We start from the raw sequence: 26,517 nt of genomic DNA, 5'->3' as shown, positions 1-26,517 counted from the left end.
CACAAACACAGCCCTTACTCTCTCTCTGTGCAGGACCCTGGGGAAGTTCTCTTCCCTTAGGGGACCCCCAAGTAGGCAAAACCAGGGTTCCTGGCTTCATAGATCAAGGAAAAGGGTTCCATGGTGCACCAGGATGAAGCAGTATTGGGAATTTGCCAATTGACATCTTAAAGATAGCTCTCAAGCAGGGGTTTTTAGAAAGACAGATGATTTGAATGCACACCAGGAGGAGGAAGGTGGGCTTCTCTATAGGTTTCTTTACAACGGCTGTGTATAGGATTCTGTTGGCTCTGGTGCTGGTCATATTTTTTTTCTCACCTTGACACAAGTTAGTCATCTGGGAAGAGGGAACATCAGTGGCGTGTCAGCAAGTCTGGGGCATTTTCTTGATTAATGATTGATGTGGGAGGACCCGGTCTACTGTGGGTAGCCTCCTCCTCTGCAGGTGATCTGGGCTTGTATCAGAAATCAGGCTGAGCCAACCATGGGGAGCAAGCCAGTAAGCAGCACCCCTCCATGGGCTCTGCTTCAGTCAGTGCCTGCCCCGAGTTCCTGCCCTGACTTCCCTCACTGATGGACTGTGAACTGCAAGTGTGAGCCAGATAAACCCGTTCCTCCTCACGTTGATCACGGTGTGTGTCACGGAACAGAGAAGCACACCAGGCCCACTCTCCAGTCACGTCTCTAACGGTTGCTTGCTAAGGCTCCTTCTCCCCCTTTGTCCAGAAAGGCCACTTAACAGGAAGAGGAGATGTTCAAGGATGGTCATTGGGAAATGGAGTTGTAAGGCAGATTAATGGACACCGTTTGGATTTATGACGAAGAGTAGGAACTCAAGGTCGACACTGCTTGGGCCCTGTGTGAGCGCACTTTGCTTACTGTCCATGAAGGGTGTCCTAGGAAAGTGTAAGTTGTCTCTGTGGGTAATTTGGGCTTTCTGGGCATTTCTGATGTTTTCTGATGCCGTCAGCTGGAGGTCAGCCAGGCCAGCTGGAGGGCTTTCTCACCCTCTTCCCCCATCATCTTCCTGCCTTTCTCTCCTGCCTCAGCAGAGACTGACAGTTTATCTAAGGACTGGGGCATCTATAGATTTTGGTGTCTGGGAGACAGAAGCTGGAGCCGTCACTGGCTTGATCCCAAGTGATGGCTGTGTTTCATTTCAGAGTGAAATACGTTATTTTAGTGTAAAGTGTTAAACAAATTGTAAATTATACTTTATTTTGTATGTATATGTGTGTATGGGTGTGTATATGTGCATCCGTGTGTGTGTGTGTTTGTGTGCGTGTGCGTGTGCATGTGTGTGTGTGTGTGTGTGTGTGTGTGTGTGTGTGTCTCCAGTCATGCCACAGCACGCCTGTGGAGGTCAGAGGACTTGCAGGAAATTCTCGCCTTCTACCATGTGATTTCTGGGGATTCAACTCAGGTCATCGGTCTTGGCACAGATGCCTTTGCCCACTGAGCCAGCCTGCCAGCCCTCCTCTACCAAAAAACTTTTAAATGTAAATGAAGGCTCACCCCAACACACATATGGTATTATTTCACACACGACGCGCATTTCAGCAGATGAGCCAGAGGTCTAAGGTAGGCGTTTTGCTGTGGTGGCTTAGAGAAAAATGAGTAATAGACCAGGAAGGAAGGAGCCCTGCTGTTACTAAACCAAACAGCAATGCGAACATCAGCACTCTTTCGGAAGGGCTGTTCGTTGGCTCCCGTGTGGGTCAGGCCCCTGCAGATCTGCCTGTGATGGTGAACCTCAGAAGGGAGGTGGCAGCCTGCAGAGTCAGCATGCATGGCACCTCCCAGTGTGGCAGCTGTGGTCAGGGACTGTGCAAGATGAGCTGAGATGAGGTCAGAGAAGAAGGGTCTTGCCCAAGCCCTCGGCCGCAGCGGGACTTACGCGGAGGCCTTTGGCTTCCACAGAGGTCTCCAGTTTGCTCATCTCTATGGTGAGAATGCTACCAGGTTTACTCTATTCATGGGGCTTTTGAGGACTGAAGACATCATGCTTCTGAAAATGTAAAGGCAGACATCAAAGGACAGTCCAAAAGGGGAATCCAGGGTGCCTTGGTGGGAAAGAATGAGACCATATCATGCAAACAGTGGGGGGAGCGTGGGCCTGGAGGTTGTGTAGGGTGTTGACGAGAGGTCTATGGGCCCCGGGCCCCAAGCCCTGCACTGCATAAAATATGAGCGAACAAATAGTAGAAGTTAGAAACCACTAACTGTTGTCTTTAGTTTTCAGCTAAAGGCAGAAATCCCTAAATGAACAACACCCCATTCTCTCCTTTTTTTTCTGTTTTGAGCCTTGTTTTGTGCTGAGTGTAGTAATATCTGTAGCCCGTGAATGATTGCGTGTGCGTGTGCGTGTGTGTGTGTGTGTTGTTAAGATTGCAGTAACACCTGTAGCCCACATGAATGAGATGTGTGTATGCACACATGTCTGGTTTTTTCTCTCCTTTTTTGTCCATGCACTGATTGTTTCTCACAGTGTCTAGGGGAGCCTAACCATCTCCAGGCTGGGGCTTTCCTGGGTGTCCTTTGGCTACTGGTTTGGGTTTCAAAGCAGGAGCATGAAACTTGGCATGATTTCTGTGTTGTTGGTTTAAAATTCATTTGTTTTTGTATTTATGTGTCGCATATGGCTTATGTTTCATGGGAGATTATAGATCAACCATATCAACTTGATTGTTGGTGTTGTTCAGATCATCTTCCTCTGTTCTGGGTTTTGTTTTGTTGTTTTTGTTTTGTTTGTTTTGCCTGCTGAACTTGTCCATTTCCCATGGATGGTGTTAAATCTCTATTTAATGGCTGCTTCTCCTCTGCTGTTTTATCAGCTTTGCCTTGTGTGTTTTGGCACTCTGTTGTTGAGTGCGTACATGTTTTTATGTCTTCTGGTAGAATTTGCCTCTTTACGTTCTGCAGCCTGATAGGTCTTGTTTTAAACTTTGTCCTTCTGTTTTCTTTTGATCAGCTTCAGCATGGTGCGTGTTTCTCCAACACTTTACACTGAATCTGCTTCTGCAGCTTTTCAGTGAGTTTCTTATAAATAATGCAATGCACGATTGTCTTCTTCTTTTCACTCTTGTACTCATTTTAATATCAATAATTTGAGAATTTCATAAATGTATACAGTGTATTTTGATTATATTCATTTCTCCCATTCCTCCCCTTAATTCCTCCTGGGTTTATCCATGCCCTTTATCCTCTCCTAATTTGGTGCCCTCTATTTTTTTTTTTAATTTAATAACCCAGTGCTGCCCATTTACCCCTCTGTATGAGGCCATCCATGGGAGCAGAGTGGACCTATCAGGGGTGACACCTTTAAAGCAAACAAACTCCCCATTCCTCAGAAGCCATCATTATCTTCTCAGCTAGGGTAGGGGCTGATGAACCCTTCACTCTCCATGCTGGAGTGTTGATTGGCTTGGTCGTATGCAGGCAACCACAGCAGCCCTGAGTTCCTGAGTGTGGTGGTCCTGTGGTGTCCAGAAGATACCTTTTAGTCCAGGCCTCCCCAGCCCCTGGTTCTTACAATCTTTTTGATCTTTCTTCATTGCCCTGAGCCTGCAGGGATGTGACATGAGAGGTACCATCTGTGACCAAGAACCACGCGGACACTCACTCTCTTTACTTTGACAAGTTGTGATTTCTGTATGAACAGCTACCCACTTCACAAAGGAACTTCCCAGATGAGGTCTGATACCCACATCTTTTAACTTTGTTTTTTTTTTTTTTTTTAAAGACCACTCGTGTTTAAAGTAATTTTTGATATGGTGGCCTGGCAGCTATAATACCTCGCAGTATTATATATATATGGCTATTTTCAATGTATTGTCTTTTTCCTTTTCGTTTTTCTGACTTTCCTGCTTGGATATGTATGGGATTGCCAGGCTACCACTATTAATAGCCCATCATTATACTTAAAAAAAAAATCAGTGATTGCCCTTTAGTTCAGAGTCTGTATTTATAAACATAACGCCCTTACCGAAAGCGTTATGCCACCAGATTGTGTAGAAAATGGCCCTTGCAACAGAGTGTCCATCCTTCCTAGCTCCTGCCCCTGTGATGGGTGGTAGCCGTGACTCTGATTTCACTTCTCTATGCAGGCCTTATGACCTGGCTTTGCCCTGGGACTTTATTTTCTGATTGTTGTGAGAAGTCTCTATTTCGAGACTTGCCTGGCTTTTGCCTGTGATGATGGGAGTCGCAACCCTTTAGGTTTCCACACAAGGAAGCTGGTGTCTTTGGTTTCTACCTCCATTGTGTCAAGGTAGTGTCCCATCACAGTGTCCTGCAGCCCCTGGCTGTGATGATGGAGAGGGCTCTTGTCACACAAGGCTCAGAGAACTGTGGTAAGAGGCTGGGCTGTTTGGGATTTTGAGAATTGACCTAACCTGTACGCAGCTTCGGAGAGGCCCTTGTTCTTCTGGCTTTGAGCCTAGCGTTATCACCTCAGAATAGCTCTGGGTCCTTTTACATTGGTGAGATGTTTAAAAGGCTCTATTGACCCAGTGCTTTTTGCTCTGATAAGTGGGCAGTTACCATCTGCATGATCTTTGCATGGAGAGTTTCATCTTCTGTAATCTGTGGATTAGATATAACTGATTTAGACACGCAGATAGCCTTGGAGAAATGGAACTTTCCCTAGAAATATGTCATTTCAATTTTAGCTTTTAAACAGAAACTACAAAAGGAGCCAGACTTCAAAGGTTAGATTCTATTTGTATGAACTTTACAGAAAGACGCAAAACCATGGGTACATACCAGAAGATGACTGTGTGAGCGATCTGAGGGGTTTTATTTTAGATTAAAATTTTCTTTATTTATTCATTTCCTGGATATGCACGTATTCGTGTTGGCTGTACCCTCTCACTGGCCCTGAGGTCCTGTTTTGAGGTCATGTAGATGATGGTGTAGCTGTATGATCCTGTGAGATAACCAGCCACACTGACTTGTAAACTCTAAAAGCTCAATCTTACACGTTATGTGAATAACATGAATGTAATACATTAAAAACGCACATGCCGGACAGTACAGAATCACATGATCGATACAAGGCACTTCTCCCTCCTGTCTATGCCTTTGGTGTTTGGATAGAGAACCATCCACGCCTGCATGGCAGTCTTCTCCTTGTTAGGGCCCCCATCTCTTCCAGCACACATATGTTTTAGATAGAAAAATAATTCATCTTGCTCTTTGGAGAAATTTTCCTCCTGCTCAGCAAACACAAACCCACCTCATTCTTCTTAAAGACACGTCGCCCAGGGAACGGCTTCCTGAGTCCTTTAAAGTCACAGAGTGTTTTATTGTCGCACGTCTCTAAATAAATTAGTTTTTTTTTTTCTAGTGTAGTGTCCCGACGGCAACAAGATTCTTATTTTATGCCTGCTTCGGCATCCAGTTGGGTAAATCAATTGGTTCTTTCTGAGCGTCTTGAAGCTTGAGAATCAGTTTTGTTTTTTATGAGTGATTTCTTTGAGTTAGGAGTGATGGTTGGATAACCAGAGGCCTTTCCTTTCAGCAAGATAATTATAGACAAACAACAACAACAAACCCCAAAACAACTAACCCTCAATTAATTGATATCCAATGAGCCAATGAGAGTGCTTCAGGGCTGCCTTTAGAAATGCATCAGTTGCTTAATTTACCCCAGAGAAGGGCAAGTGTTAAATAGGTCCCTTCAAGACAACTCGAAAGGGATTGCTGTGGCGCACAGGGTAGCTTCCCCGTGGACAGGACTCTCAGTGTAGTATGCATACAAACAGAGAGGTGCTTTATTGAAGCCAGACAAGACCCCCATTCATATTAAAGGCTAGAAGCTCACACATGTGGAAACCTCCGCCTGCGGCCGCTGTGAGAACCTCCCTGCCAAGGAGTGAGTGCCGGAGTGAGTTGTGATGAACAGCCACTAGAAGACAGTCCTGGGCTTGGGAATGGAAAGACCTGGGGAGAAGCAGCCGGGTCCTTTGGGTCCTTTCTGTTGTGTGTCTGTGCAAGAAGTCATGGGTCCTTCCTTTTGTAGTGGTGGCCACAAGCAGGTGAGCAGAGGCTAAATGTCAGTATACCGAGTGTGTGTGTGTGTGTGTGTGTGTGTGTGTGTGTGTGTGTGTGTGTGTAGAGGGTAGGCAGCGGGGGAAAAAAAAGAGAAAGCAAGCCCTGTTCCTCTGTGTGGCCAGGAATGCAAGGGAAAGAGGCCCTTCCTGTAGGGCTTTAACTCGTTTTGTGGTATGTTATACAGGGTGTATGTGATCCTTTGTCAGACAAAAGAAAAAATAAGAAGTGGGTAAGGTTTACTGTGCCGAAGATTGTTAATCTCTGAAAATCTAAGGTTGTACAGGCAGAAACTAAAAAGTTCCAACGAGGAGCAAAGTGTGGAGTCAATTCCCTTTTGGATTAAATTGACCACTGACGCCCTTTCTCTTTTTATCTGGTTCCTCTAGAAGAATGGTATGTCTTTCGTCCTGCTCATGGATGTAATCTTATTATGCACATTTTTGCACTTTGTCTTTTTATTTCCAGGTGTGTCTTGGACATCTTTCCAGACCAGCACATGAAGGGCCAGCTCTTTCTTACTCCTGGGGATGGCATCCTGTCACTGACTCAGCCTCTTACCCTCAGTCACATCTCCCAGTGTTTGCTCCTGCAACGACTCCCAGGGCTGAGACATCATACTTCATCACCCCTCCTGTGTGAGGGCCCCCTGGTCTGGTCCTGTCCCCCGACTTCCTAAAGGACACTGGGCATCGCTTTGGCCACATTGATTGCTACTGGCACCCTTTGCTGTGTGTCCCTGTGAGTTGTCATTAGAAGGGTGAGGCACACCCGCACATGTCTACTGTCCTTTCCTCCATCCGGTGGCCATGCTCGGATGAGCTCTTGGCAGTCTCCTGACACATAGAGTTCTTCTGTCTGGCCCAGAGCAGCCCAGGGACCCATGCTTGCCACCTGCCTAGAGCCTCACGGGTATACACATGGTGTGAGAAGTGCTCTGCCACTCACGGCCAAGTGCTCCACGGCTCACGATGAAAACCTGGGAGCATCTTTGCCCTTTTCTCTTCCTCCCTTTCTTTTCTTTCCTTCCCCCTTCTTTTCCCCTCCTCTCCCCCTCACTGTGCTCTTTCTCCTCCTTTTCTTCACTTCCCTCCCTCCTCCCTCTCCGTCCTGACCCCCTCCCTCCCCTTTCTCTACAGTCATTTGCTCCGGAAACTCACTTCAGAGCACATCTGGCTTTGGCTCCTCTGGCCACAGCTGCTAGGGCTCCCCCGAGTCCTGCACACCAGCCTTGCTGAGCTAGTTCCTTCTCAGCTGTCTTTACACCCTGCTTCCTCATTTCAGTCAATCTGTTATTGCTCTCCAGGGACTGCGAGGGGCCGGTCTGAGAAACAGCACCCTGCTTTACCTTACACAGCAGGGATTGCCTGCTAGGAAATGAAAAGTTTACTCCGTCACTTCTGACTCACAAGTGTACACATGGGCGTGCTTGCACGTGTGTGTGGATAGGTATGCCTGGGCACGGACACTGAGAAGGTTTAGCAGCCCTGTCCCACCATTCCACAGGCCAACAGATTGTCATCTACAGCGTTTACATTAGCGCAATCAAATTACAAAATAAAGTTGAAAAAAAAGTTTCATAATGTTTATAGTTAAGTATGGTTTTGTATTAAACTGGCCTGGCTGTCCTGGGGCACATGCAGCTCCAGAGCTATGGTTGGATGTGCTGGGAAAGGTGCCAAGTGATGATTCCTACTTTGTATTCTCCTCACAAGCCTGATTATTTTAGTGACTGCCTTTATTTAATAAGGCATGATCACATATAACCCTCTTCTATAGACATGTGCATATACCTGGTGAAAGGATTCACTGAGATCATTTCTTCATGTTTTCTGCATAAGCTTGGCCTTTTGGGGCTTTTATATTTGTGGTGGCATCCACAAATGTTCGTACTAAGACATGAATTAATTAAACGCTATTGGGATTGCCTGCTAGGAAATGAAAAGTTTCACTCCATAATTTATTATATTTTCTCACTAGGACTAACAGAAGTGAATTTTGTTAATTTCTAGAAGGGTCATGGGAAGACTTGGGGTTCCATGTTGTGTAGAATTTTTTTTTAGTTTATTTATTTATGTATTTTATGTATATGAGTGCTCTACTTGCATATATTCTTGTATGACAGAAGAGGGCATCTGATCCTATTATAGATGTTTGTGTGAGCCACCATGCAGTTGCTGGGAATTGAACTCAGGACCTCTAGAAGAGCAGCCAGTGCTCTTAACTGCTGAGCCATCTCTCCAGCTCCCTTGTAAGGAAAATTCTTAAGATCAAGGACTCCTTGCCCATCACTACTCCAGTCATACCTACCTGTCTCTCCGCCGGAGTCCAAGTACCGTTGTGGGACAGAGGGTGCAACCAGCGTGTCCACTGCTGGTGTCCGCAGAAGGGTTATGGAAACTAGCAGGGCTCATTGGATGCACATGGAGAGGGCTGAGCACCCACTCATCACTGGTCTCATCACTGGATCATGTTGCTGGGTGAGAGGTGCTGGATACTCTGGAGTCACAGTCCTGGCCTGCGGACTGTATACTGGAATATGCATGACAGATAGCCAAGGAAGAGACACCGGCACTTTAAAGAAAGATCAAACTCTATTGCTCTTTATGTATTCTTTTCCCTAAATCAGTAAGCCAGTGAGAGAGATAACTTAAAACACCTTTACCATTTACCACCATTAATAGTGTCTTCAGACAACTTAGCTCTAAAAATGCAAATGAGGGGCTGTAGAGGTGGTTCAGTAGTTAGTAACTATTACTGCTCTTGCAGGGGACCAGAGTTTTGTTCTTAGCACCAACACTGAGCAGCTCATAACTGCCTGTCACTCTAGCCCTGGGGAATCTGATCTCTTATTCTCGTCTCCATAAGTACACCTTCAGGCACAGGCACATGCACATACACACACATACCTGTCCATAAATAACAAAATACATTTAAAATGCAAGTGACTCATCACTATAGAAGGCATCTGTACATAATACATGCGTTCTATGTGCCTCATTAGCATATGTTAATTATACATAGTAACAGGGTTCCTTGTGGCAGTTTCACACGTGTGTGTATATAATGTATTTTGATCATATTCACCCCGTTTCCCTCTCTTGTTTCATCCCACTCCCACTGGTCTCCTCCCCGATCGATATCCCTTGTACTTCCGTATCTTATTTGTGCCCATTTTCCATGATAGATGCAAACAGGCTTTGTGACCATGAGCTTTGGGAATGAGGGAGCCAGTGGGCTTTGCAGCCTGAGAGGTTTGAAGATCAGGGACACAGGGCTCCTAGCTCTGCGCCTGGGTAGTTTTGCAGCTGGCTGGCCTTGGCAAAACTCTTCTTGATGCAGCTCAAAAAGGCTCCAGTCACCAGTGTGCTGTCTGAGCAGAATGCCTCTTTCCTGCTGGCGGTCGCAATGCTATTTCTAGGCTCTTCCTATGTGGGACCACCAGCAGCAAGGTATATCTCTAGAAGGACTGTGTTGTCTTTTGTCTGAAGAGTCAGAAGTTATTGCCAAGTGAAGGCAGAGAATAGACCAGTAGCCTAGTCGTGGCATTTTCTGGAATAGGCATACTGAAGCCATTCAAGGCCAGTTGCATGCAGGTGAGAGGCTTAGGAGTCGGGGGTTAGGGCTCTGCTGGAGAAATAGAGTGAGTGTTAAAGGCCTTGGGCGTGAGCAATCTGCTCATGAGTGTTAAAAGAGACATGAGCGTTTGCATGCTGTATGGGAAAAGCCTGATGTCCTAGTGTAAAGGAAGAGAGAGGGATGCACCAAAGAGACACCGGTCTGTCTACCAGGATGCCCCGTATGTGGCTGCTCTCAAAGCCCTCATTGAAGGGACCAGGAAGCCTTTTCATACTGGAGCAGGAAATGGCCACTGATGGTTTGTGCTCCATGACTGTAAACCCATCAAAACCAGCACAGTTCCTTCAGGAGTATTGCAGTCCTGGTGAGCAAAGCCATACTTGAAGAAAAGCAAAAGTTTTAGAAATTCTGGTGCAATCTTGCCCCATACTCCTGGCTTCTTCCAGGGGCTTGTGCTTACCCTCCCTTCCTCCCCCCCCTTTTCTTCCCCTCTTCCTTTCCTCCCCTTTTAAGCTAATAGTTTTCCATTCCTGCCGTCCATAGCATAAAACTCATTGTCTTAGAGTCCTCATGCAGGGGTTCTGAGTATGTTTGCAGATGGTCTTGTGACCGTCACCATGACTTGATTCCAGAATGCTTTCGATGGTCTCCAGTAACCCAGGACCATGCAGTGCATCTCAGAAAACCGGGTGTTGTCTTTCTCTCTCCATTGATTTGCATGTTGGACGTCTGGCCCATGAGTGGTTGCATAGAATGAAGGGCTCCGGTGCCTAGTGTCCTTTACTTAGCATAGTGTGTTCAAGATTGACCTTCAGCTTGGGGGAAATGACTCAGTGAGTAAAGTGCTTGCCGAGGACCCAAGTTCAACCCCTCAGAACACATGTGAAAACCCAGGCATGGCTCTTGCAACCCTAGCACTGGGGGATAGAGACAGAAGAACCACCGGGCTTATTACCCACCAGCCATGGTCAAGTGGTGAACTTTGGTGAAGTGAGAGACCCTGTGTGAAGTTTTGTTAAGTGAGAAACCCTGTGTTTAAAAAAAAAATGGGCGTGATAGTGATTTAAGAAAGACATCCCAGGATCAACCTCTGGCCTTCATTACTGTCTGCACAGGTGAGCATACCTACCACACACACACACACAACACACACACACACACACACACACACACACACACACACACACACACACACACTTTGTGTCTTAATGTGAATCAGTACTGTAGTTCCTTTCAAGACCAAAAGAGTTGCATGGTCACGCAACACTCACCAGTTAATGGACATGTGGGTTGTTTTCACCTGTAGCCTAGTGTGGGTGATGCTACTTTGATCATGTGTGTGCAGGCCTTAGTGTGTAGCTGTCCTTTCATTTATCTCAGGCATTTCCTGGGTCATAGGCCACCCTTAGCTTTCAAGATCTGCAAAGTGTTTCCCAAGCAGGCCTCGCTGCTTCCCAACCCCTACCAGCCCCGTAGATTTCTCTGCATCCCATTGGAACCATTTAATATAATTACTAATGGAGAGTGCGTGCCCGCCTTCACACTGTTTCCCATGGCTCTTGTTTCTCCCAATTCCATTTTTCTCATTATGCATTCTTGAGTTGTGTTTCTTCAACATTGCTTTTCTTGAGGGGAAGAAACTTTCCATTGGGTGTCTACTATAGAGAGCAACACTCGCTGTCTCCCTGTAGGAATCCTGCTGGGACGGAGCTGGCTGGTTGAGGACTGGAGGATGGTCCTCAGTGATGGGCTGATCTGTTAATTCGCCGGTGGCATTTGCCTTTGTTACCGTCATTGTTTCTCTAGCAGGCTATCATGTTCTATGGATGCTTCCTGGGCTGAGTTCTCAGACAGCTGTTTACCCAGCTTGGGCTTGGAGACAGAAAGATCAGTGTCAACACCTTGCTCCTTCTTAGCATCCGAGCCTTGTCACCCACAGCTGTTCCTGTGCTGACCTCTCCATTCTCTTGCTCCCTAGGTACCTGGTGCTCTGCTGAGTCTGGCGTACCCAGGGCTCCCGTTCTCAGCTGGAGGGGCCCTCGTACAGAGACCTCTTTCTTCTACTTAAGGGAAGAGGAAACCTGAATGCTCACGGGCACAGCGGGACCCCAAGACCTGGCAGGAAGATACCGCCGCCTCTCCTCACCTCTGCCCTTCTCACAGGTACCTTTGGACTCTGGAAAGGAAGGCTGAGAGACCTTCTCTTATCTCTTTCTCACTGTCAGAGTCTCAGTGCCGGGGGGCAGTTGGCCTGCCTCGATAGACCTGTCTACCCTTCTTGTGCCATGTAGGTGAATTCCTTGTGGGTCTCTCCTGGATGAGTTTTAAGGAGTGCTGTGGATGCACTTACGTTACTTTTATGCTTCATAATGTGTCGCTCTTTGGCTGCTGCTTATTTTCACAGTATGAGGCTGATGTCGCTAATCTCATGCTGGAGCTCAGAACGCTGTTGTCACTTATGTGACTCACAGGGGGCAGGGGTGGTCTTCTGTATTCATTCATGCTCTGGCAACATAAAGTATGAGTTCGCATGTGTACCTGGTGCTCTTCTGACACAGCAACACCAGGGCTGCCTCTTGCTGTCTGTCAGGTGGGAGGTGAGAGGACAGGGTAGGAACAGCCGTGGGAGATACCATCTATAGCTGATGGTGTGAGGAAGTGAATTATGATGCTTGACAGGGTGTTGTAGAGAAAAGAAAATATAGGGAAAGCTTTATAAGTACACGCACAGCAGTTTTTATGGGTGGCCAGGACTTTGTAAATGGGTGGGATTTGAACTCAGACCTCAAGGAGCTGCACGCTTTAGCCACTTAGCACCTGGGCAAGAACACTGCCGAGGGAAACTGAGGTCACCAAGGCCTGAAAGCGGTGCATCCTGGCAGCTTGCAGAGGCTCCGTGGAAGACAAGAGTGTCTCAGAGGGAGCCTGGGAAAGCCAGAGTCAGGCTGGGTCCAGAGATGGCAGGAATCTGGGTTGTCTGACATGGCGGCCATTCAGAGATTTCAGGTCGCATCATGGGAAACCTGTGCAATTTTATTGAAGCAGAGGAGGAAGGGAATCCGCATTCCACCCGAGTAGACTCACTTTGGTGGCTGTGATGGAGTCGACTCGGAGGGTGAAGGACAGACGTACACTAGGAGGTGGTCCCAGCCACCAACCACCAGAAGAAACCACTGCGGCATCAAGGCAATACACAATGGTAGCGTATCGTGCGGGCACAGAAGGCGCAGAGAAAATTGAGCAGTCACTAGATGTATCTTGCAGATAGATTCTATAAGATGTCATGAGAAAAAGGAAAAAGGTTTATGAAATAATGTCTTCATACAGCTGGCCAGGAGGGGAAGGGGGACTGGGGAAGGTTTGGATTCAGGAAGGAACTGGAACGTTCCTTTTGTAGGCACGTTGAGTTTTTAATGATTCTGGGACACCCCAGGGAGGATGCTGCTGCACTGGCCGCTCTCCCCAGAGCCTACGTTAAGAGACTGATCCACGCTGAGATGGAATGAATGGGATTCTGACCAGTGGCCGCTGCTTGAAGGAATAAGATGTGAGGTGCCCGGTGAGGGAGAAATTTAGAAGTTGAGCTTTGGGACCTTCTAGCTTCAGGAAGAGCATGAGTGGAGGGTTGGCTGGAGAAGGAGATCTACAGGAGACAACCAGGAAGGAAGGAGAAGCAAGGGCTGGCCACATGAAGGCATTTTCAGAAGGGAGCCGCCACCAAGGAGCTGTGTCAGGGGCTCATGGCCTGGGTGAGGTGAGTCAGACTGATGGATGCTGGGGTCTGAGCCATCTGGGTCACTGGTGATGCCAGTGGGGTGGTTTGGTCTGGTGGCCGTGACGGTGCTGGCAGGAGTGATAGAGAGAGTTGGGAGGTGCTTTGAGCAGCCTTACTGCAGAAAGAGCACAATCAATCGATTGTGCAAAGTTCAGAAGAGTTATTTATTTTTGAGCTGGAAACAGTCTCCCCGACCTGCGTGTTGGGGGAGTGACTGCGTCTAATGACATCGTGAGTGCGCTGCTGAAGCCATTCTTGTCTCTGGCCTGAGGAGTCACTGGGGCTTACCGTGGGAATGCTGTCGGGGGATATGTAGCTATGCTGTGTACTGGGTGGCAGAAATCTACAGGTCTGCAGGTGTGTTTCTTTGTGATCTAGGAAGACAGGTCGTCCGCTCTGATGGTTAATATTGACTGTCAACTTGACAGGATCTAGAATCATCCAGGAGACATATTTCTGAATGTGTGTGTGTGTGTGTGTGTGTGTGTGTGTGTGTGTGTGTGAGTCTCTAGAGTGGATTAATTAAGACAGGCAAACTAACCCTAAATGTGGATGGCATCATTCCATGGGCTGAGGTCTTGAACTAAACAAAAAGGTGAAAGCTGGTTGGGCGCTGGCATTTGCAGGCACCTCTCTCTCTCTCTGCTTCCAAACTTCAGAGGCAACGTGACTGAGCCACCCCACGCTGCTGCTACCGTGAGCTAAAATATTAAACCTACATGGCTCAGCTGGGGCGTCGGAGGCACACAGTAATAGGCCACGAGCTGAGTTGCTGTTCGGCTAGACATACAGGGACAAAAATGAGGGAGAATGGAGCTGCTGGCATGCAGGAGAGACGGGGAGTCTGCTCACAGTGGAGGCTGTGAGATGCGGTGAGAAGGGAGCTGAGTTTAGTGATGGGGAGGTGCACACCCTGGGAGTCAGGACTTAGAGGAGGTGAATGTGGGTACCACCCGTGGCCCTATGAGTGATGAGGGACCAGAAATCAAGAATCTCCATGGTACTTTCTCTGAGCCCCAGAAACGCAGGCCCTCTTCTGCCACACACTCATTATTTGTTCTTTAAAAGGCTCCGCTTCGGGAATTCCAGACCCACCCTCCACGTACCCACGTTACCAGCTTGCTGTTTTGAGGACAGAGATGGATTTCTTTGCCCAGTCAGTACCGTGGTCAGGTGCATGGTGCCATCAAAGGTGACATTTCAAGGGATATCCCGCTGCCCCGTCTCTTCCTTGGGACACAGTGTTGTGAGCTTGTATCTTCTCATCGACATTTTAGGATCATGGCCGTGCTGTCTGTAAGGAACTTACTGGTCCAGAGAAGCAGGCTCTCCCAGCTGTGGGGTTAACCATCAGGGAGCTGACCTGAAAGCTTTCCAAGGCTGAGCGGATTCTGCATTCCGTCCAGCGTCCACCCACACCCACCTCCTAGGACGTTTGTTTAGGAATCTGTCTCAAATTCCAAAAAGTATGAAATGGCTTCATACTCAAAAAAAATTGGGGGCTAAAGAGGCCAAAATACCAGAAAATGACATTCTGGCCCAAGCAAAAATTATTTATAAGTATTTAGGGTTGAAATGACACAGTTCAAGATCCCTCCAGATAACCTCAGTCCACATCTGGAGTGGGAGTAGTGGAGCGATATATACATTTCTGCTTTCGTTCGGATTTGCTTCCCTCTTCCTCCAATTTGGAGACTAGTCTTCATTTTTAAAAAGGGTGGGACAAATCTGGCTGAGGAAGTTTGGCTGGGCCTTGACCACCCTCCCACCTTGGGGAGGGCTGGGAGTGAGAGAACCACATCTGGTTATCCCAGCTCCCTGCTGCTGTGCACTGGGCTTCATAGCCTGCAGGGCCAAGGCAGCGGTGGACCTCCAGCTAGGTAGACTGGGTCAGACAGGGTCTCTCACTAAGCTGAGGCTTGATGTTCCAGCTAGGATGGCTGGCTGGTGAGCTCCTGGGGTCTGCTGGCCTCTAACACTGGGGTTAAGCATACCACGCCCAGCTTTTCATGAGTGCAGGGAATTGGTATCAGCAGGTGCTTTCCACACCGAGTGCTCTGGCCCTCTGTGCAGCTCTGCGCCTTTCCTGGAACTCACTCTGTAGCCCAGGCTGGCCTCGAACTCACAGAGACCCGCCTGCCTCTGCCTCCTGAGTGCTGGGATTAAAGGGGTGTGCCACCACCGCCCGGCTTTTTCCTGTGGTTCTTTATGTGACTCCATTGTGGGGAATTTGTGGGACACGCCTGCAGATAGACACAGGATAGTGATGGTACGTTTCGGAGCTTCTGTCCAAGCAGCAACCGGAAGAGCGGAAGACCCAGACGGAGAAGCTGGGGCATGTGCTGAACGAAGATGAATGTGTCCTTCCTCTGACTTTAAAGCTACAGTTGCTTTTATTATCCCCTCAAGGCCAACAGTAGAGTTTCGTAGACGCACATTCACATTGGCAGGAGTACCGTGCAGCCTTCTCTCATACTCTCTGCATAAGTAACTCCCCACTTCAGCCCCATTTACTATTGCCGCATTAAATATAAATGAGGAAGCCATTAGTATCTTGGCCTTGTCCTGTGCTTCAGAGTGGAGGGCATAATTCTGCCACTGCAACCTCATTTTAATCCTGACTTTATTGCTTATAATAATCATTGTACGAGTTGTGCCTGGTCATGTACTTCTCAATGTTTTAGGGCCTCCGTCTCTTAGCATTCATATTATTCAAGTGGAATAGATAGTAAAAATGAAACACTTGAATTCGAAATTTAGGTGAGGCTGCTTCTGATAGGTACAGGTGTAATGGGTAGGTTCGAACATCATCTTCTTCCTCCTATATTTCTGGAATGGTCAAAACAGCCAAATGGTCCTCACCAGCATATCATTAAAGAATGTTTGTAATAAAATCACAGTCACAAGCTGAATTCCTTCCCTCCTCCCGACTTCTTTCTGTGTATATGGACCTGAACAGCACGTGTTTAAGAGACAAGTCATGGATACAATTGGGTTATTTACGTGATTCCCATGCAGCCTTTTGATATGTTCCAGCTTTTTTTTCCTGTTGCTGTGACGAAACACTCTGATCAGAAGCAACTTAGAGGAGGAAAGGGTTTGTTTGAGCTTGCACTTCCGGGTCACAGTCCACCATGGAGGGAAGTCAGGGCAGGAACTCAAGCAGGACTTGAAGGAGAAAGCATGCCACTCCTGGCTTTTTGTGTGGATTCTGGTATCTGAACCCAGGTCTGATGCTCTTCCCCACTGAGCCAACCCCCCAGCCTGTGTTCTAGCTCAATCCTATGGTTCCTTATAGCTGTAGTTATGACCCAGGCGCTCTCCTGTCACACGTACGTGGGTTATTGCTCATCTCGGCTGCCACAAGCTCACTACTATCAATATTCTTGTATATCTTTCTCACTTGCAAATGCATTTTTTTTTTCTTGATCAAAACGCCTACAAAGGGCATCTGTGCTGAAGAGAGGTGCATTAGTGATTAGGTACAAGACCATCCTGGTGACTTCCCAAAGCATGCTAAGCTCTATGCTTGCTCCCACCAATAGACAACCAAAGTCTCCTTCCTTCAAAATTGTGCTTTAAAAACATCCTGTTGCGTTGTGCTGTGGGGCGTGTTAGTTTCTCCCCAGTTCGTGGTGTGGTGACTGGCATGTCGGCGCACATCTGCACACTCCATCTTCCGATGGCTAATGGCCGCTTTGTCCTACTTCTACTTCCGCCCTGTGTCCATTAGGCTGTATTCTCCCTCCCTGACTTGGAACCAGTCTTCATACGTTCTGGAGAGTATTGGTAGTGTTGCCTGCTAAAAATAGCAGCTCCCCCTTTGTGCCATTGATTTTCATTTTCTGTGAAGTGTCTTTTTGATGGCCGCACACTCCTGGCTACAGCACGCAGAATCTTATCAATTTTGCCTGTGACGATTAAGGGCAGGCACCTGAGATGCTCTGTATCCTGAGGCCCCAAGGTGCTCCTTTATGTTTTCTTTGGACAGTTTTGTAAATTATTGGGTGCTACTTGGTGTGTGGAGGGTATTGTGAGCTGACATGATTTTTATCCATGGGGGACAAACAGCACACGGGACTCTATTGATTAGCCTCCCCACCCCTTTTTCTCCATCAATCCTGATGACATGCTGTGATGGTCTGAATAGGAATGTCCCCTGTAGACTCGTGTGTTTGAGTGCTTGGCACCTAGGGAGTGCTTGGTACTATTAGGAGGTGTGGCCTTGTTGGAGTCGGTGTGGCCTTTTTGGCAGAAGTGTGTCCCTGTTGGGGTGGGCTTGGAGGTCTCAGAAGCTCAAGCTATGCCCGGTGTGGGACAGCTCACTTCTTGTTACCGGCAGATCAAGATGGAGAATTCTCAGCTACCTCTACAGCACTAGGTCTATGTGCCGCCGCGTCCCACCGTGATGATAATGAACTAAACCTCTGCAAGTGTAAGCCAGCTCCCACTAAATGTTTTCCTTTATAAGAGGAGGTGTGGTCATGGTGTCTCTTCACAGCAGTAAAAATCCCGACTGAGAGCACAGCCACGCTGTCTTGTGTGTTGTGTGTCTGTCTGGGGTTCCTCCTGTCCCTTTTTCTGCTCATCTCCGTGTCACTGCTTCTTATGGTGTCACCGTAGCTCCCGAGGAGCTTCCATATTTGGACTCCAAGAAGTTGTAACCTCCTCCTGGCTCTATGTAGGCCTTTAACGTTCTACAAAATTGTAGAGTTAGTTGATAAAGCATCATAGCATCAGACGCAAAAAAACAAAGCAAAACTCACCCTGACCTGGACAGCTTTGTCAACTGGACACAGTCTGGAATGAACTGAGAGGGAAGCCCTTGACAGGAATGGCCCAGATCGGCTTGACCTTGGGCAGGTCTCTGAGAGCCATAGTATTGATTGTTAACTGATGTCGGTGGGCCCTGTTCACTGTGGGTGGGTGGCCCCATCCCCACCTAGGTGACCTAGCTTGCATAAGAAAGTTCACTCAACTTGAGCAGTCTAGCAAGTGAGCCAGCTTGCGGTGCTTCTTCATGTGTCCTGCCTTGAGTTCCTGCCTCAACTTCTCTCAATAGTGGACTGGGACCTAGGAGTGTAAGATGAGGTAAGTCCTTTTCTCCCTTTGGTCATGGTGTTTTACCACAGCCAAGAGAAAGGGAACCAGAGCACAGCCTACACCAAAGCAAGGACATAAAACCAAACCCAGCAAACCCTAGTGAGGAATTGACTGGCTTGCGTTAGCTCTGCAGGTCGACAAGACCTTACAGCCATTTTTTTTCCCCATTGAACTTGCTTATGGGGACATTGGGTCTCTATCATATGCCTTCTTCACAGCTTTGTTTACTTCAATCTTGTGCTTTTGTATAAATGAGCCTCATCCATCTGTGCAGTCTAGTTTTATGTCAACTTGACACAAGCTAGAGTTGTTTGAGAAGAGCGAACCTCAGTTGAGAAAAATATCCCTATCAGGTTGTCTGTGATGCACTTGTTTGAGGATTGATATGGGAGGGCCCAGCTCTCTGTAGGTGCTGCCATCCCTGGGCTGGTGGTCCTGAGTTCTGTAAGAAAGCAGGCTGAGCAAGCCATGGGGAGCAAGCCAGTAAGCAGCACCCCTCCATGGCCTCTGCATCAGCTCCTGCTTCCAGGTTCTTGCTCTGTGTGAGTTCCTGCTTTTACTTTCCTGGACGATGGAGTGGGACCTAAGAATCAGAAACTGAAATAAACCCTTTCCTCCCCAAGTTGCTTTTGGTTGTGGTGTTTTGTCACTGCTGTGGAAACCCTGCCTGGGACACACTCTGGTGTGGAGTTTGTTCCCAGCTGCCTGACTTGGGGAACAGCAGCCGTCAAAGTCTGCCCACACATTCATTGATTTTTTTTTTTTTCTTTTTGGCTGACCCCACAAGGAATCACTTTATCACATCTTCAGTATTCTTTAAAATCTGTCTGAAGATTCCCCTACCTATAAAATTCAGTTGTGAATCATGAAAAACAGGTTTCTCCACTTCATTTTTCTGTTTGTAGCAGAGGAATTTCTGTTGAGGAGGAATGAAAGCAGTGAGGTAATTAAAACTGATTTTAATTAAAGCTGTTTGTTGTCACTTTTCTCTGTGTGTTTGGTGTAGTAGGCTAAGGAAGTCCACACACACACACACACACACACACACACACACACACACACACACACACACACACCACACACACCACACACACACACACACACACACACACACCCTTTTGGTTTGTGTTTCAGAGCTCTGTCTTTGTTTTTTATCACAGATGCCTGTTGCGGTTTCCCTCAGTGTGGTGGGATCGGACCAGTTCCCCGCCAAGGTTTTTTTTTCCTGTGTTACGTGACACGTTGCTTATTGTAATGTCAAATTCTCTTGTGTCCTTGGAGAAACATGTTTAAATATATGTCTCACACACATCTGGATTCTATTTGCTCATATTTTGTTTTAAATTTTTCTTCCTTTACTCATGAGAAAGTTTGGCCTATGCTTTTTCCTTTCTCTGACTGATTTATCTGATTTAAGAGAAAAGTGGTTTTCTTAACTCTCAGTTAATCACTCTACCCCATTTCCTCAAAAGATTCTTTTGATGTGATGTGAATTACATGCTCTTGACAGTTTTGTTGGGCTCAGTTATAGCTGAAGCCTAGTGATCCATTATGGGAAGACACTGTTGGGAGCAGCATGTGGGTGCTGGGAACTCAACTCTGGTCTTCCAAGGTCAGCGAGTCTTCTTGACCTCTGAGCCATCTCTCTAGATCCTTAGTACTTCATGTGAAATTCACCTCAAGTTTGTACATTTTTTCTTTAGACCATCAGAGGGAAGATGACTTGTCTTTATTGCTGCTGAATGTTCAAGAAGCTCCATGGCTCACAGCTGACTTCATTGTGCAGAGCATGCACGATGGTGGGAGCCCTCTCGGCTAGGAGGTGTCTCAAAATCATTGTGTACATGGTCAGTGAAGAAGGAATGACTAATAGCCAAGGAAGAAGAAGCACTTTGGATGAATTTGTGCTAAGTGGGCAGTTCAGATCTCATTCCTGTGTAAGAGCAGGGGCTTCTGCCTGTGTCCTACACACATGAAGAAGGAACATAGTAATTTTAAGATTGGTAATTTTCTGACTGGGGAGATGGTATAGTCGTTAAGAGGCTGCCATACAGGTCTGAGTTTGATGCCCCCAAATTTATGTTAAACAAAAGCTTAGTGCGATGGCATGTCTTGTTATCCTGGGCTGGGAGGGACAGAGATGGGTGGATCCATGGGGCTTGCTGAAAAGCCAGTCTACCAGAACTGGCAAGCTCTGGCTTCAGTGAGAGATCCTGTCTTAAACAGTCAGTGAGAGACCCTGCCTCGAACAATAAGGTGGAGGGTGATGGAGGCATTTGATGTTCAAATGTACTCTCCACACCTTCACACACATGTGCAGAGATGGGTGATTATCAAGTGTAGTTCTGGATTTATTTCATAGTTTCATATTGCCTATTTTTTTTCTTTCATCACCATAGAGGGACCTGAGACTTTCTCCTTCCTTCGAAACAGTGAGTAGTATATTTGATAAGTGTAGAAACTTCTTTGTTCTGTTTTACTTTCTCCAGTGACTTGAAATTTGGGCATACATCAAGGTTTCACCGCCAGGTGCATTTACGAGGTGCCCATTGGATGGAGTGGGGTTCCTTTCTTCTGCAGATCTTACTGTGAGTTAATGTGCATCTAAATGTGGAACCACGCAAAGTTCAGCTTTGAGTGAACAGTCAAGATCATTCTGTGCAGTGGTTTCCAGACATTATTTTGGGCATGGCCATGCAGTGATCTCTTCTCACAGGTTACCTTAAAACTACAGCATTTTGCCCAGGCCCAGATTGGAACAAACCCCTGTGGCCTGTGCTCAACATGGTCTCCCAGCTGATGCTCCCAAGACAAAGTCAGAAAAACCTACAAATTCCCCAGGAACTTACTTTACTCTTGACCCCATCTCAGCAGAGTGGAAACCAGACACAAAGAACGTCACAGGGCCGGCCAGTGGCTCAGAGTGCCTTTCCAAAGCCAGGCACAGTGGCTCCTTCATGCAAGGCAATTTAGGAAATGGTTACATTTCCACTTTTATTACTCCCCCTTTTCCCCAAAGATTTGTTTACTTTGGAAAATTTTATATGTTTGCGTGTGACCTATGTGTATGTATGTGCATTGTGTGCATGCCTGATCATGCCCATAGAGGTCAAAAGAGGGTGTCAGTTCCTTGGGACTGGAGTTACAGATAGGTGTGAGCTATCGTGTGGGTGCTAGGAACTGAACTCGGGTCCTCTGGACGGGAAGCCCCTGCTGTTAACCCCTTGTTGCTTCTTTAAAGCCAGCCTCCTCTCAGGACAATTGCTCACACTTATTGCAGCCTGGCCCGGTCACCACAGTTCCAGTTCTGAGTCTGGTGTGTCCTAGACTTGGGAAGCCTTCCTAGTGTCCAGGGATGGGCATGGGGACAAAAAGCTCTCTGGGCTGTCCCTTATTTGCTGGTCCATGCTGGGCTTCTCCCTGTTTGTCACAGGGAGTTGGTTCTGCCCAAGCAGACAGACCACATGCTATTTCTAGGCTGTAAATTTCCAAAGCTGTTTCCCCATCCACCTCTCCAACCACACGCTGGAAAGAGACGTGTGTTTCCAGCTATAATCGGAACACTTAAATACTGGTTAAATTCAGGGGGGATGCAAAATCCGTACATATCCTGACCCTGAAAGAGGCTATAAAAATCTGCCATGGCCAAAGGCCCTCTGGGGGCCTTTCAAAATAAGGCGATCCTTTTTACCCTTTTAAGAGCTTATTGGGGGGTGCCAGAATAGCACAGACCACATTTAAGGGGTTGTCTGATTCATTGGGGACTTATGTCTGACCGCTGAGGAGTCCTGGACGCTCACTGGCGAATTCTTTTCTTGTTTCTATTTTTACTGGAGATGAGGTGCCCTGAAAGGAGATCATTCCATTTGCTGGTAAACTCCTGAGGGTACTCCCTAGCCTTGGGGTCCTTGATATCCAGTGCTGGGACTTTGCCTGAAAGAGGTGTGTCAGAGGCACCCCCTAGGAAGGCCTTGCAACTGTCTGCCTTACTGGCCTCATTTGTTGATGGGTGTGCTTTTTGTATTTCAGTCTAGAGCTTACAGTATACATCCCTTGGTGGCTTGTGGGAAGCTGCCTAGTCACAGGCGACCACACCGAGGTACCCTGGGCTTCATATGCTTGCTTGGGAGTGTGATTGGCAGTTGAGTCTTAAGTTTGAGAATCTTTTAGGCCCAGATCCCCTCTGTTTCATAGAATCCTTGGGTCTGTCTGATGCTCTGTCTGTTACAGTGGTAGCTACAAGGTTGCTTGGCTTCCAGCCAAGAACAATCGTCCATGTTTCAAAAGGCATGCACGCATAGAGGGCTCCCCCTCACACGTGATCTGATAGCCATGCAGAAAATAGACACACCGTGGGGAGAGCATAAGATGCTCTCCAGTCGACCCTCACCTTTTAGAGTCTCAGCCTATGAAGCTGCTCAGCTACTTCCTTCTTTTTTTAAAAAATATTTGATGGGGCTGGAGAGAGTTCTCAGTGTTTAGTTAAGAGCACTTTCTGCTCTTGTTGATGACCTGGCTTCAGTTCTTAGCACCCACATGGTGGCTCAGAACCATCTGTAACTCTAGTTCCAGGAGATCTGATGCCCTTTCCCAGCCTTTGTGGGCACCAGGCACATGGTGCACATACATATATGCAGGTAGAACATTCATACACATAATTTAAAAAAATTACTTGTTATTGGTGGTGGTGGTGGTGGTGGTGGTGGTGGTGGTTCTCTCTCTCTCTCTCTCTCTCTCTCTCTCTCTCTCTCTCTCTCTCTCTCTCTTTCTCTGTGTGTGTGTGTCTGTGTGTATCTGTGTCTGTGTGTCTGTATCAGGGACAACATTGTAGAGTTGATATTCTTTCCTCACACCTTGACATGGGTACCAGGTATCAGACTCAACAGCAAGAGCCTTTACCCCCCTGAGCCCTCTTGCTGGGCCCACAGAATACTCTTAAATGTCAAACATCTTGAGACACCTGTAATTGAACCCATCAGTGGCTCCCAGGGCTGTGTGAACTAAGTTGGACCCATGAAGCAACTCCTAAGGGGCTGCCTCTGCTTCTCTAGGCCACCAACACATTTCGAGTGTCCTCCAGAGACATCAGTCCACCCTTCAGGTCACAGGACGCTGCTCTGTCTGAGATATACCCGCTCTTTGTACAGGTGTCTGTGGGAAGTGTGGGAGTGGCTTTTTGGAACAGTATCATGAACAAGATGGTTACCCGGCAAGTGGCTCAACTGATGTCCCATGGGCATTGGCAGAGCTGGGACCGAAGAACATGCTGCACAGGGTGATGGCATGGGGTGTGAGCACCCTGTGTTGTCCATCCTGAGCCTGTTTCTAAGCAGCTTTGCATGGTTTACCCAGAGCTGCCTCTTCATGGTGTGTGCCTGGGTTTGACCAGTACAGCAACCTCTTGGAGCAGCATCTGGACTCAGCCATGCACCAGTTCTCATTGTCCCCCGACATCTGGGAGAATACCTGGAGGCACACCCCGAGGGCCACCTCTTTGCAAACGCTTCTATTTTTAAGTACAAGAAATGTCTTCACTCCCTCCCACCCCGTTTCCAATCTTAGAACCGTGGATTGTCTTGTAAGTTCTGCAGGCCACCACGCACTCCATTCCCACCACCGGTCCCAATCTGTCTGTTTTCACCAGCTCCCTGTCAGAGTCTCAGCTTTTCTTCTGGGGTTACAGCTGAGGCTTCTAAAGTTGGATGTATGCAGACTGGGGATGGAAGAGCCAGCCTGGGATTCTAGGGATATACACGAGGATCGCTGGAGGGCTGCTGTCACCGTGGCTCCGAAGGTGACAGATGGGAGCATACGCTGTCTTCTCTAGCCACAATGTAGGGAGCACATATGGTCTCGCCCTCAAAGTTGGGCCTTGATCACCACTGTGCTTGGCCTGAGCAGGCTCTTTCAACACTGCTGAGCTGGGCTGTGGTCCCTTGGCACACACGCTGGTGGTGTGGTGAAAGCAGAATGTCAAGATCTGTCTCATCCAGTGGGCTGCTAAGACAGGGACAGGATGCCGCAACACACCAGAACAAGCCTTTCTCACGGTCTCACTGTGTCCGTTGGTCGGTGCTCAGTCAGTCTGGCTAAGCAGAAGACAGCGGTATATATCCAATAGATCGGCGTACTCAAATGAACGTTCCAGATCCGGGCATAGAGATCTCCAACCCCATCAGCATTTGTCTTTATCAAATACCTCTTACAACCCACGGCTACTCTTGATGTATCACTTCCCTTAGGGAGTTCTTGGCCCTGGCCTGTGGCTCCCACCTCATGTCTCTTACACAGGGGAGCATTACCGTGTCACAGCAGTAAGCTCACGGAACTTTAATAGGGTTTTTGTTGTTGTTTGTTTGTTTGTTTTTGGTATGCCAACTCATAGCCTTCTGTCCACTATTCTGGGAAGGTGCATGTGACCATGATCAAGTTCCTTGATGGCCTGATTCTCAGTCTTACAGTTATCTAGGTAGACATCTCTGGGGCTTGAGCTGGAGTAGATGTGGGTTGTTCCCTAGGTTTTCCCTGCAGCACATGGACATACCAGGACTCTTTCACCTTCCCATGTCACACTGGCGTCCAGTAAGTAGACTCACTGTGTCTGGAGGAGTTCATGCTTGCAACAGCAGGGTATAATCATTGTTTCCGATCCTAGTGCATCTCAGCAACATCGGCGGGTATTTACTTTGAGTGTTTCTCATGGAGCCTGGGTGTTCACACTCTTCATTTTCCCATGGACTCTTTGGTGGTCTGACATGGGCATCTGAGACACACATTTTCTGACCTCGTCCTCACGACAAGCATTCCTTCTCTTAGTTATAGGGATCTCTATCATCTGGCAGGAGCCACCTTGCTGAGATGTACTGGTCTAGCTTAAGCTCAGGTCGGCCTGGGCTCCTATAACTGCACTCACTTTCTCTTGTTCTGTCCGTTTTCTCCTGGGCTAATTCAATGCAGGATTTACCCCTGGAGGTACCTGCTGTATAAAAGGCATTTGCTAACACTGCAGGGCAGGGGTTTCCTTAGCAACCTGGAAGGGACGGCAGGGAAGGCTAAATCAGGACCTGAGTTTGGTGACTCATGTGCCATGAGTGATGTGCTGTGCAGAGGGCCAGGTTAAGAGCAGCCATTTGGGAGGCCTCTGGACCTCTGGACATAGCCCAGGAACTAAGTGCATTCCACTAAGCAGCAGATCCCAAGTTACTCTTCCAGTGATCCTGTGCTTGGGGCGTGCTCTAGGTCACTGCATAAAGCATTTCTGTCCAACCCTTGTTACTACCCTTGAAGCAGACACACACACACACACACACACACACACACACACACACACACACACACACACACACACACACACGACAGAGGCAGGCCATGTGGCACCTCGGAAATGTCTCTGCAGATCTGCAACTCTGAGAAGCAGATCTGCAACCCTGAGAAGCAGATCTGCAACTCTGAGAAGGTCTGATTGTGGGAAGCCTTAGAACTTTGTAATCTGCTCTTCTAGCACAATCTCTGTGGGTGGCCAGGAAGTGGGAAGTGGAGAAAGGAAGCAGGGGGGTGAGGTGGACATGGGAGGCGATCAGGGCCTCTCTTCATACTCGTAGGGAGCTAGGAAACCAAGGATCGTGGCTGGCTTTGCAGGACAGTCAGACGGAGCTCTGCTGCAGCCATTAGGGGAGGCCCCTCAGTCCTGTGGGCTCCCGTGACTTAACCTCTCCCTGGGCTCGGGATGGAGTTGTCTGGTCTCTGGGGCCTGCATGTACCTGCCCTGCCCTCATGGAAATCATTGTTCTCTCTATTCCCGCCCCCCTGATTCTTGGCTCCCTGGAACGCTCTCAGTCTTCACATTCTGAGATCCTAAGAAATAATTTTCCTTAGAGATGGGCAGCCCGTCCCTCCTGACTGGGAATGCGTTCTGTGGCTGTGGAACCGTTGGAAAAGTCAATGGAAACAGAGGAGGAGGCAAAGTAAACTCTGCTTTGCTTTTTGCCGGGAGACAGTACTAAATCCTC

At 47.8% G+C, this 26,517-nt stretch overlaps 1 protein-coding gene across 6 annotated transcripts in view; it reads left to right on the top strand.

The window, feature by feature from the left end:
* Rnf144a (ring finger protein 144A) overlaps window positions 1–26,517 on the top strand; it is a 117,850-nt gene that overhangs the window by 13,850 nt on the left and 77,483 nt on the right. The window contains exons 1-3 of one of the 6 annotated variants that reach the window (XM_076559263.1): window positions 320–906; window positions 6,520–6,792; window positions 11,609–11,793. The exons of 1 other annotated variant lie outside the window; for it this stretch is intronic. The gene's annotated coding sequence lies outside the window, so the exon portion shown is untranslated. Of the gene's footprint in view, window positions 1–319; window positions 907–1,931; window positions 1,947–5,930; window positions 6,039–6,519; window positions 6,793–11,608; window positions 11,794–26,517 lie in introns of those variants that run through there. 4 more of the 6 variants (XM_076559265.1, XM_076559264.1, XM_076559266.1 and 1 more) reach the window with 4 other exon arrangements.

Source organism: Peromyscus maniculatus, chromosome 22 (assembly GCF_049852395.1).
Source record: "Peromyscus maniculatus bairdii isolate BWxNUB_F1_BW_parent chromosome 22, HU_Pman_BW_mat_3.1, whole genome shotgun sequence".
In the NCBI taxonomy this organism is placed as follows: Eukaryota; Metazoa; Chordata; class Mammalia; order Rodentia; family Cricetidae; genus Peromyscus; species Peromyscus maniculatus.
This window is presented reverse-complemented; position numbering and strand designations above follow the sequence as displayed.